Genomic DNA, 11,867 nt, shown 5'->3' on the forward strand with positions numbered 1-11,867 from the left:
AAAAAAAAGAAAAAAAAGTATTTAGTAGGCCACTTTACTACCTCGGGTTAGTAACAACCGAGGCATAAACTAACTTTACTGCCTCCGGTCAGTAACAACCGAGGCTAAAACTGACTTTACTGTCTCGGGTCAGTAATAACTGAGGCATAAAGCTTTTGTTTTAAATTCAAAAATTCCAAGTGGCGGGAGGGGGCAAAATTGAGAGAGGCTTTAGGTCTCTGGTCACTTAGAACTGAGTCATAAGACAGGTTTCTGTCTCAGGTCAACTGATAACCGAGGCATAAAGCGTTGCATAAATTACAAAACTATCACCGCTTATTTATATGCCTCGTTTATGCTATAACCGAAGCAAAAGCCCAAGTTAGAAAGCCCAAAGTGCACTAGTGTATGCATATTAGAAATTGGAATAATGATGGTGTTTTGGTGTAAAAAATTTGTGAAAGAATTGTTTAGTGTTTGTATTCTATTTTCAGTTTTGCCCAAGAGTGCAAATGATTTAAGTAGGAGGGTGTTACGAGTCCCCAAGTGCTCATGTTTTTCGAGCTTAAGAACACTTCTTTAAGGGTAGCTAGTGTCATTCTTAGCATTTTAGAACCTTTCTTACGTAGATTAGATAGCTAGGCCTTGAGTTGAATTTTCTTTTAATTACTAGTTTTAGCCTATTTTAGTGATAATGTAGAGTAGACGAGAATGTCCTAGATTTTCTTAGGTTCTTTTAGTCCTAGTCTAATCTTAGTATTGTTTTAACCTCAAATGGGTAGTTTAAATACTTGGTTAGTAATAGAATACGGTAGTTTTAATTCATTTAAATAGATTTTGAATAATTACTTTTATATTCTGACTTCAAAATTAGAATAATATTTTTAATTGTCATTTTTAGTTAGCCTTTAATTGTTTTTCATTAGTTACAAGTAGACTTTATTTTCTTTAGTTTTAGGTAGCATTTACCTTAATATAATTAGAAGTACATTGTCTTAGCTCATTAGTAAATAATTTCATACACTAATAATCATCTTTTTTCATTTGTTAACGAAATTTTAGGTACATTTAAGTGAGGCAAGGTGACTTATAATTGAAAGTAAAAAGCCTGCACTAAGGTGGATGTGAACCGAGACCATTTTTCACCTAATTTGGACTGCACCAGCAAGCTTAACTTGATGCATTATGATTGGAGAAAGGTTGGACCCGTGAACCTTAATATGCTGCAACCAGTAAGAAATTCCAATGGGCTACCTGAAGAGCTGGAACAACCCATCACTGTCAGACAATAAGGATAGAAGCACTTGTTGGACCTACAACCTGTTGCACCTGGAAATGAAATTCAACTAAGATATCAACACTAAGAGTTACCTGTTGTAGAGAATTTTTATTAACTTGTAATTGTAGTTTAATCCAGTCAGTAAGTAGATAGGAATAAATAAGAGTCATGTAGAATGAAAAGAGAGTTGAGTTCGGGGAAGCTTGAACAGAAAGAAATCTTAGAGGAGCATGAAGAGCTAGATGCACATTGCTACAGAGTTCAAGTTCGTCATTGTGTGGTTGTTTAACTTAATCATCCAAGGATTTCTACATTACATAGTTAAGCAAAGAGAATTGAGGTTTAGATTTCTTGATTTTACTCTTAGTTTTATGATTCATAATCGTTGAACTCCAAAGTGAGGCATAGGTTGTGGATTCAGATTTTCTTTGGTGATCTCTGTAATAACATTATTGTTCAATTGTTTCCATTAAATTTCATCGTTCAATCACTTCTATTTTCTGTCCAAATATGTTTCAATTGTGTATGTTTCATTTACAAATTGGATTTGTCTCATGTTCAATATGAACTTGATTAAGTTTTTGTAAAATTCTGAGTTATAATACATGCATAGCCACTACCTCAACTTAGTGAGGATATGAAGCCTACAATTACACTCTAGATGTGCAAAGTAGCTCTTGAAGAATCAAAAGCATAATCTAGTTCATGTGAGCAAAAAGCAGAAACTGATTTGGTGATCATTTTCGGTTATGATACTCTTTCATTCGAATTTTCATTGTTCAGGTGTTTTCTCTATTGCATTGTGTTTGATCTATGCTCACTAAGCTTCCATAAACCTCTTGAACTCAATTCGCACACACTAAAACTCAGAATTTGATGAATTTCACTTTTACTGTTATTATCGTTAATTGGGGTTTAGGTTTGGGAATTTTTGCAATTCGCATTTTAATTTCAAATTAGTAGTTTTGTATGTTGCATTTATGAATACATGTATGTTTTACATCATTTTCAGCATTAAATACACGATAGCATTGCATCAATTTAATACACTGTTCAACATTTAGTTTTGTTTTTGAGTTCATGTGCACCGTAGTTTGTATATGCATTTTCAATCACATTCGTTAGGAATTAAGTATATAGAATCGTATGGACAAGTTTTTTAGCTCAGTGTTGCATGAAACTAGTTGCATTCACTTTCATCAAACATATAGAGTCCAACTAGATTTCTTTTAAGCTTCTCGTCAAACAATTGTTGTGCATTCAATTTTACATCATTTTAAGTACATCCAAAGCCTTTGCATTCATTCTAGACAGTTTTAGACTAGTGTTATTAATTTCCCCGCTCGAATCATATCATACACTCATAGATTGCTCAATTTATTTATTGTATATGCGGATTGATCCTTGATCCTTGGTTAGCCCTATATTGCACTAATAGAGAAATATAAGCATTTGTATAGGCTTATGCCGTTAAAGCTCTATCAAAGATATAAAAATAATAATAATGCCAATTACCACAAAACATGAGAGGAACAATCGAACAACTCACATAAGGGATTTCAATAGTTATTAAAAGCCCGACGTTGTTATACAATAGGAAAATGGTATAATAACATCCATTTTTGACAACTTATCTCACAACATGACGTGGCATCTATTTTTTAATTTTTTTTCAATTTTCACGTTGGTGTTTTTGGAAGAAAGCGGAAGGAAAAAAAGTAAAAAGCGGGAGTGAAAATTGGTGGAGAAAAAACAAAAAGCGAAAGTGCAAATGGTTGAACTAAAAAGTATCTTGTTCGTCGTCTTCAACCATTGATGTTCATCTTCAATCGTCATTCTTCATCTTCAACCCCTATTTTTTAAAAACCCTTCTTCTTCTTCTTCGTCGCAACAGTGTGGGTTTACCCATTGGACGAAAGCTTCGACGATTCGGCGTTCGTATCCATTAGGGTGAAAAGGAGAGATTTTTGTTGTGGTTTGTAGTTTCTTTATCGTTGTAGTGGCGTAAATTTGTGGGTTTCATCTTTGTGGTGAAATCTAATTGGGGCCGCTTCTTCGAAAGATGTGTGGTGGTAAGTTGTATTTATTTTTGCGTATTGCTTGTGATTATTTTTTGTGTAAAAAGCAGGAACGAAGATGGGTTTTGTTTTAAATGTGGGTTGTTGAGGTTAGGGTTAAGATTATGTGTTCTTATTTTGGTTGTTGTTGTTTCTGAAATGTTTTCGCTTACATTTTTCTTGGATTAAGTCAGTAAACTGTAAATCCACACATGTGCTTACTTAAAACTTAATATCTGTGAACCCATGTTGTATGATTTGCACATTAGATATCCCTAGTAGTTATAATGGAGTATGAGTGATTTTGCATTTGTTGACTTATTGAGTAAATTATAAATCCACACTTAAGATATAATTATTACGAAAACTTGCTCTATGATTTGCACATTAGATATCCATATTAGTTATTGTTGAGTAGAGATGATAATCATTCATTGGTTTACTAAGTAAACTGTAAGTCCAAATATGTGCTTACTTAAGAATTCGTAACTGCGAACCCTTGGTCTATGATTTGCACATTGGTTACCCCTATTAGTTATAGTTGAGCATAAGCATCATGTTGATTCTATAAATACTTGCATAAGCATCATGCATTAGTATTCTCATCTGCTAGTACAAGTCAAACCTACAATTCACCATGCCTAGAAGACAACAAACAACCCCCTCGGATGATGAAAACTCCACCCCACCTACTTCATCATCTCCCAATGCCTTGAATCATGGAAGGCTTGAAGTATGGTTTGAAGGCCATGAAGAAAGAATTCAGACTTTCTTGATTGAAATCAATAGGAAGCAAATAATTCTTCCTAAGGTGATTCGCATGTCGTGGCTAAGGGCAAAGAACTTTGGCACCCTTGAGCAACATCTCAACGCTAAAAAATTGAAGACATTCCTTGAGCTTTCGAGCAAGGTGTATCCGAATTTGGTGAAGGTGTTCTATGCCAACCTCAAGTTCAATAGTGGCATTCTCAAAACAAGTGTCAAAGGTGTGGACATGGAAATCACTAGGCAAACATTTGGCCTAAGGCAAAGAGGTGTGCAAGTTCGTAAGGGTGAAACTAGTGCAGTGGATGAATTCAACAAAGTGCAATATTTCAACCAATGTGTGCATAATCAAGGTGAGCAAACTAGAAATTTCCATGTGGGAAGGCTTCATGTGGAGGAAAGGTTGCTAGCTATGGTGGTGACCAAAATCATCATGCCTAGGGGGAGCAATCATGCAACCTTAAATGAAGGAGATCTTGTGGTGATGTACTATATTCAAAATGGTGTGATGGTGGACTGGACATCCACCATCCGTGACCACATGATAAAAGCAAAGAGGCTCACGGATTCCAAGCTTCCATATGTGGTGCTAATCTCCAAGTTCATTGAGCAATTTGGTGTGGATGTGGAAGGACAACTTGAAAAGTCTACTGGTCTTCTAAATCATGTTTCCACAATGAATATGCACAAGATGAGATTCACCAAGATAGACAACACTTGGCTGGTTGAAGGAGATTATGGTGCAAATATTGAAGTTGGATCCAATGACCATGAAGTGGAAACTAGTGGAGGAAACCAAGGGGAAGATGAACCCCATCACATGGCAATTGAGCTTTATAACCCTCCTAAGAACATTGGACCTACATACTCCCAGTTTAAGAGAATGGTTCTCAACCAACTTCAAAATCTGAACATGGCACAAAATACACACCATGTTTATTGCACAACAAGGTTCCAAGACCTGGATGACCAGCTGCATAATGTTCATGACCTCCTTTCAAATGTCTACAATAGAGATAATGTAAGACCCGTGAAAAATAAATAAATAAATAAATATTTATTTAATAAATGCGAGGGCGGGAATCTCTAAGTTAATTAATGTGGAAAGAGAAGATAAGGAATAGTACTAGCTCAAGTGGTTGAGAGTACTTGATTATATAAAAAGATTTGGATTCAAGTCTTGTGTATGACAACCATTGTGGAAGGTGAGGAGAGACGTTAGCCTTCATTGAAGGAAACTAGAAGGGCTACAAACGGTCAAGTAAATGACAATTAATGGTCATTTACCTCTTCCATTTAATTTTCATTTTTCTTAGTAATGTTAGTGAAATACTTAGGTTAAGATCAAAGTAAAGAGGAAACAATAAGGTTTTGGTGGTAGAGCTGTCAAAATGGGTTGGAACCCACGAGCCAACCTGGCTCACCACGAGGCCAAGTTGGGTTGAAAATTTTTTACAAATTTTAATACGGGTTGATTTTTTACCCAGCTCATCTAGAACCCGGCTCACCTGGGTTGAACCCATGGTGAGCCGGGTTGGCTCACCAACCCGCATATAAAATGGTCACACAAGTGTTTTTTATTTTTTTTATTAAGTTGGACTTTACATTTGGGTCATGTTAGGTTATTTTTTTATCCAACACATAAATAATTTGTATTTTTTTTATTTTGGTTTGTATTTGGATTGCGTTAAAGTTTATTTATATTATAATTACAATTTACTTTTGACTAAAAAAAATAAAAAAATTTATATTTTTTTAATTAAGTGGACCCGTGAGCCAATCCATTTAACCCGCCAACTCGTAGTGGGCTGGGTCGGGTTAAAAAAATTTTGGTTCGCTAAAAAGTGAGCCGGGTTGGGTTGGCTCACTAAATCATCAACCCGTAGTGGATCGAGTCGGGTCGGGCTGGGTTACCGATTTTGACAGCTCTGTTTGGTGGGGATTCAATTGTGGATTGACAAAGGAAGAGTTTTCCAAGCACACATTTAGTGTGGAGGCAAATGTGTGACTCTTTGGAGCAAAAAGAACTCTAGAAGAGCTTTGATACGGGAAATTCAGGTTAGAGGAGCTGTCATTTCTTGTTTTAATGATATTATATGCAATTGTGTTATATATTGATGCGTGAAAGCTTTCGCATGAATCAAATTCTCGTATCGTTTAACTTCTTGAAGCTTTCGTATGTGGTTTTAGAGAGAGTATGTATGTGTTTGTGGTTTCCGTAGTATTGAGTTCTCTTTGTGACGCAATAATTGTTATGATTATCATGATTCTTCTTTTTTGCTTGACAGATGTTTAGAGTTTTTCTTCTAAATACGACATACTTAATATTATTCTTATTATTAATTTTATTTATTTTACCGTTATTATTATTTATTATTACTATTATTATTTTCTTTTACTATTATTATTATTATTTTATTTTTATTATTTTATTATAATTATAATTATAATATTAATTATTATTATTATTTCTATTATTATTATTATTGTTATTTTTATTATTATTATTATTATTATTATATTCTTTTATTTTATTTTATTTTACAATTATTACTACAATTACTATGATTTTTATTTTTATTATTTTTATTTTTCTTATTATTTTTATATTTATTATTTTGATTATTATTATTATTTTTATTGTTATTATTAATTTCATTTTATTTTATTTTATAATTATATTTATTAGTATTATTATTTTATTTTATTTTACTATTATTTTCTTATATTGTTTTTATTATCATTTTTTTATATTATTGATAATTTTATTATCATTATTATTGTTTTATTATTATTATTATTATTATTTTATTAATATTACTGTATTATTATTATTATTTTCATTTTCATTTTAAAAATTTCATTTTATTATTATTGTTATTATTTTTATTAAAATTATTATATATTATTATTATTATTATTATTATTTGTATTACTATTTTTATTTTTATTTAATTAATATTATTATTATTAGTATTATTCTCATTTTATTTTATTTTATTATTATCTTTATTATTATTTTATTTATTTTATCATTAATATTATTTTTTTATAAATATTACTATTTCATTATTATTATTTCATTTTATTTTATTATTATTTTCATTAATTATTATTTTTATTTTTAAAATTTCGTTTTACTACAATAATAATAATAATAATTATTATTATTATTATAATTATTATTTTTATAATAATAATAATAATAATTATTATTATTTTGTTATTATTTTATTATTATTATTACTATTTTTATTTTTATTATTTTAATTACTATTAATATTATTTTCATTTTATTTTATTTTATAATTATCTTTATCTTTATTATTATTACTATCATTTTTTGTTTTATTTTATTTTACTGTTATTTTATTTTATTATTATTATTATTATTATTATTTTATTTATGATTTTATTATCATTATTATTTATTATTATTCTTGATTTTATTTTTATTATTTTATTATTTTATTATTATTATTTTATCTTTTTAGTATTATTGTTTCATTTTATTTTATTATTATTATTATTATTATTTGTATTGTTTTATTTTATTATTATTATTATTATTGTTATTTTTTTTGTTCTTTTTATTATTATCATTATTACTATTTTATTGCCCGTGCGATATTTTGGGTCAATGGTTATGTGTTCTTTCTGGTTTGTATATTGTTTGGTTGTGTAAGATTGTGTGTTGGGTACAACACTTTATTTTGATAGTTTTATTTATTGTGATTTTCCAGGATGTATAATAGCAAGAATATGGTTGTGTTTGGTGTATGACCATGTGATATTGTGTAGTTGAGTTCAACTTAATGATATGAAAGTGTATTTACTTGTCATGGATGCATGTTTTTCGTGCACTGAGTCTCTTGTGTAAATAGGTTCATTGGAACCTATTTTAAAGTGCCAAATACTAGTAAATTACTAGTTATTGGTGTGGCGTTTGGCAAAACGGTGTAAACTGCCAAGAGATAGGCCACAAAGTGAACTCTAGAGTAAAACTCGAGAGTTGGCGCTTGGCGACGGAAGTGGTTCTGCCAAGCAGTGTGTTGTAGAATTGGGCTTAGACCAAAATCCAGTGGGTTGGCGTCCAGCGGCGCCAAGTATTCCGCCAGGTGGTCTAGAACGCGAGTTAACCTAGCAACGTGGATGTTGTGTTAGGCGGTTTTGGATGCAGTAATGGATTATGCGAGGGATTCTACACAACTTTGGATGAAGGTCTTGATGAAATGCTTTGTTGGGGGGCCAATTACGAGTAAAGATGGCAAATAAACTTGTCCCCGTGGGTATTGCCCGAACCCGTCCCCGTTTTGACGGGGAATCCCCGCATTGACTGGGTATGGGTATGGGTATGGAGAATCCCCGACTTTTTCAATTGGGTATGGGGATGGGTATGAGGATGTACATATCCCCGCCATAATACCTGTCCCCGTCATATCTCTCATCCCGTTTAAATTATTAATTAAAATATTCACAATTAATTAAGTAACTATATATATTTTCTATTTTCTATTTCTTCTAATTATTTGGTTTGTCATAAAATTCATTCGCATCTCCAATATATTTTTCATCTTATTATAACATTTATGTAATTATGTTAAAATGATGTATGTTGATTAAAAATTTTGTATGCCTCACATTTGAATATTTCTATTATTTTTAAATATTTTTATTTATTGTATATTTTCCTTTCACATGAGAATGTTTATACTCTCAATTTAAGGTAATATAAAAAAAATATTTACGTATTATTATTAATTTTTGTTTAATTTGAAGAACTCTTTTGTTTCGTTAAAATAATTTTCGTTATTTTTCAACCATTGAGTATATATGTTGATATTTGAAAAGTTTTCTTATATCTCTAAGGTATTTTTCATCTTATCATACCCTTAATTATACATTTGATTTCTTTTGTGCGATTTCTTTCAATAGTCTCTCAAATTATTTTTGAGACACACATTTGTTAATTTTTTAATATTTTTATTTATTTTTTATTTTCATCATGTAGAATAGTATTTCGATATATTCTATCAAATTATTTTTTATTTTCTAAAACTCATTATTAATCATACTGTAATTTTTTTACTTTAATTGTATAAATAAATTTTATTAACTACAATATAAAAATTTAATGTAATTGCTATGAATATTTTTTTGTCATTATCCAACATATATTGGAGTTTAGAAGATACAAAATCTATGTCAAAATTTTATTATTATCTTTATTATTTGTTCTTTGTGTTATTTTGATCAAGTGATGTATTATGACTTTTATTAGTGTATAAAAAAGAGATTCATTAGAATTTAAAAAATTGAAGTAAACAAACATTTAAAATATGTTTTAATTTGAATATTTGTTTTCTTTTTATATATATTTTTTAAATATTTTTTAATTTTATCAACTAAGTTTCATTAATGTTTGTAGTTTGCAAATTTAATAAATGTTTTGGTTCTCATGAAATTTTATTTGGTATTCTAATCTAAAATGTAAACAATTATAATTTTTTTCAAAGTATTTCATATGGAAGAAAGAAGCCCTCCTAATATTGAATATTTGATTATATTATGTTTTCTTTACAATAATTTTTTTTCTTTTATAAAAATTAATATTGAAGTAGTTAGAACACGGGTACGAGTATGGGTACGAGATTATACCTGTTACCCGGTGGGGATAGGGATCAAACAAAATTTTAATACCCTGGGTTTGGGTATAGGGATGGGGATGAATTTTTTCTGCAGGGATGGGTATGTGATAGCGAAACCCGTCCCCGCCCTGCCCGGTTGCCATCCCTAATTACGAGTGTAACTTGTATTGGGGTAACACGTGGCCACTCAAGGTTATAGCCTGATGATTTTAGAAGTCCAGTGGAGTGTGCGAGATCGTGGCTCGTACGGCGGGGTTCTGGAACATTGTCCTCTTCAGTGTAACTGATTGAGTTTGGTAGTCTGAGGACAACTACAGACTGCGGTTCATTTTGAGGAACTCCACTTGGTGTCGCGGTCATGGCAATTTATTCATGTGTGTGGACTATTAGGTGGTGGCCTGTAGTCGGATGGACGAGTAGACACTCGGGCAACAAAGATCGATTAGTGTGTTCATCAAAGGGTGTAGAATCAAGAGGTGTCTAGAGGAAGATATGAAAGTTTGGGTCCGAGATTTTAGTGTAGTAGAAGTGTTAGGGGTTTTTAATTGTTATTATAATGTACCTTGTAATGCATTTTTATTTTGAGCTCACCCTATTTGTGTGTGTTTGGCGATGATCATGTAACTCGTTACATGGAAGCAGATGATGTTGCAAGTGTTGCTGGTGAAGCATAAATTCGGAGAGGGGATAGCTAGGGGAAAAGCCTTTATGATGTTTTCTTGTTTTATGGATTTTAAACTTTTGGTAAACCTTTATCTTACCAGACTCGGAATTTGTAATCGACGATTATGGTTTGTGGATTTTGGTTTATTACGGTATAATAAATGTTTTAAATTTTCCCACGTTTTGGGAAAAAGAATTGTCATAAATTTGATTTTATACTTATTTCCTATTTTAATTATTTGAATTAGTAATATCCGGTTGGGATGTTATAGATAACCCTAGGAATGAGTGAAGGGGATGGCTCATAGGTCATGCATTGCATTTTCGTGTTGCATTTTGTGTGTCTGTCTATTTGTTCCAGTTTTTTAATCGACTACTTTCCTATTTCAATCGACTGATTATATCAGTCTCAACTTCATGATTTTTCATTTTGTTTCCTTTTTGCTCTGTTTGTTTTAAGTATCATCTGCCTTGATACTACCCTATGTTAATGCTTTAATGAAAATTTTCATCTTTCCACATTTGTCTATGCATTTGCTTTCATTTGATGAATCCAAAGGGGGAGAAAAATGAGTACAATTGTGTTAAATGATTAAAATTGTGTTAAAATTGGAAAACCTGAAATAAATTTGTTGGAACAATATAATACTGCAAACTTAATCTAATATCTGAAGTTAAATCACATTATTAGTGATAGGGGGAGCATATGCATATGTGATATGTATGTATGTTTGTGTTCTTTTGCTTGGATGTATGTTTGGGATTTTGGTATCTTGTATGCAAAAGCTTTTTAAGGTTTCTCTATGGATCTTAGCTCATCAATTCAACTCGAGAATGTTGGCTTCATCAATTCAGGGGGAGATTGTTGGCACAAGCAAACTTGAAGCAAAGAATTAATAAAGCCATGTGCATGAAGATTATAAGTGTTTGATGAAGATTAATGAAGATCCACTTGAAGATTAAGTTTTAATGTGTTAAATATGAAAATAACATGTTAAATGTAATGTTTTGTTGTTATATCATGTTGTTAGGCTATATGACATATGTTAGATGTCTTGTGTGCCTTAATGTGTCTCTTTTAATCAGTTAAAATGGGTTTTAACAGGTAAAAAGGCTTGCAATATATAGTTTATTATATGAATGCATTCAGTCAGTTGAATTATTTTTCAATTGACTGATTTCACTTAAGTCAAGTGAAATCAGTTGACTATACAGAAAATTCAATCGACTGTTCTCACTTAAACCAAACTATATGTGTTGTGTTTTCTAGAGCAGAGGTGTGAATCTGAGTTTTTGAGCACAAAACTTTGTCATTCTTCTCTGGAGAACTCTCTCTCTTTACAATACACAGTTGCAACTCGTGGTTTGAAGATCTTGGTTGATCTTGGAGGCATTTTAGCTTGTGAGTAGCTTGAAGAACACATGTATGGTTGGCTAGGGACAGCCACCATCAGGTTTGGACGTTCTTGTGCCTCT

The sequence above is a fragment of the Vigna unguiculata genome, chromosome 7, assembly GCF_037176805.1.
Source record: "Vigna unguiculata cultivar grain cowpea cultivar isolate G323 ecotype 2 chromosome 7, ASM3717680v1, whole genome shotgun sequence".
NCBI lineage: Eukaryota > Viridiplantae > Streptophyta > Magnoliopsida > Fabales > Fabaceae > Vigna > Vigna unguiculata.